The 1,278-nt window shown below is 47.0% G+C and overlaps 1 pseudogene; it reads left to right on the top strand.

The window, feature by feature from the left end:
* The first annotated feature begins 82 nt into the window (after positions 1-82).
* LOC105311038 lies at positions 83-982 on the top strand (annotated as a pseudogene).
* Positions 983-1,278: the final 296 nt, after the last annotated feature.

Genomic DNA, 1,278 nt, shown 5'->3' with positions numbered 1-1,278 from the left:
ATTTTGATCATTTGAATGTCCTTATTCAATTGAGGGAATTTAGTAAACATCTGTTGGTCCTGATGTTGCAAGAAGTTGACCAATGGAAGGAGGCAACCAGAATGGGGTCTCTGAGTTGCTGCTCCTTCGGATCTCAGAGAAAACTTAAGACGAGTGGGTCCTGTTTTGGATGTTCCTGTTCATGTACCCGGTCACAGTGGTGGGAAATGTGCTCATCATTCTGGCCATTGGCTTTGATTCTCGCCTGCATACTCCCATGTATTTCTTCCTGGCCAACCTCTCCTTCACCGACCTCTTCTTTGTCACCAACACAATCCCCAAGATGCTGGTGAACCTTCAGTCCCAGAACAAAGCCATCTTTTATGTAGGATGTCTGACACAACTCTACATCCTGGTCTCCTTGGTGGCCCTGGACCTCATCCTGGCCACAATAGCATATGACCACTTTGTGGCCATCTGCCACCCCCTCCACTATGCCATAGCCATGAGCCCTAGACTCTGTATGTTGCTCCTCATGCCAGGACTCTCTGACCTCTATGGCCTCACTCTCATCCTCCTCATGTCCACCTTCTGTGGGTCCCAGATTATCCACTACATCTTCTGTGAGATGAATGTCTTGCTGAGGCTCGCATGTTCCAACACTGAAGTCAATCATGTGGTGCTGATGGCCACAGGATATTTCATCTTCCTCATCCCCTGTGGGTTCATGATCATGTCCTATGTCTGGATTGTCAAAGCCATCCTCTGAACATAATCAATCTCTAGGAAGAACAAAGCCTTCTCCACCTGTGCCTCTCATTTGGCTGTGGTCTTCCTCTTCTATGGGACCCTTTGTATGGTATATCTGAAGGACTCTGTAGCCACAGTGATGTATGCTGTGGTCACCCCCATGATGAACTCTCTCATCTACAGCCTGAGGAACAAGGACATGCATGGGGCTCTGGGAAAACTCTTCCTAGGAAAGGCTTCCCGGAGAGGTTGATGTGAGGGTAATTTTGAAAAGGGCATTAAAGTGAAGACTAGGCATTTCTTCCACCATGTGCAAAGCATTATCCTATGGGGGATACAGGAGTGATTAGGACATAGCTCCAGCTTAGAATGAGCTCATATATCTGCGATGAAGAAAAGACATGTTTGTTTAATCCAAAGGCCCCCAGACCTCACAAGCTATGGCAATAAATAAGGTCACACTAACACTAATACTAGAAGTTTGCAGGATCAAATCCTTGGACTTGCCTGACACAGGACCCCAGTCCCAGCCATATCCAGATATATCCA

This window comes from Pteropus vampyrus, unplaced genomic scaffold, assembly GCF_000151845.1.
Source record: "Pteropus vampyrus isolate Shadow unplaced genomic scaffold, Pvam_2.0 Scaffold22402, whole genome shotgun sequence".
Taxonomy (NCBI): Eukaryota; Metazoa; Chordata; class Mammalia; order Chiroptera; family Pteropodidae; genus Pteropus; species Pteropus vampyrus.
Note: the sequence above shows the minus strand (reverse complement) of the source record. Positions and strands in the feature narration are given on the sequence as shown.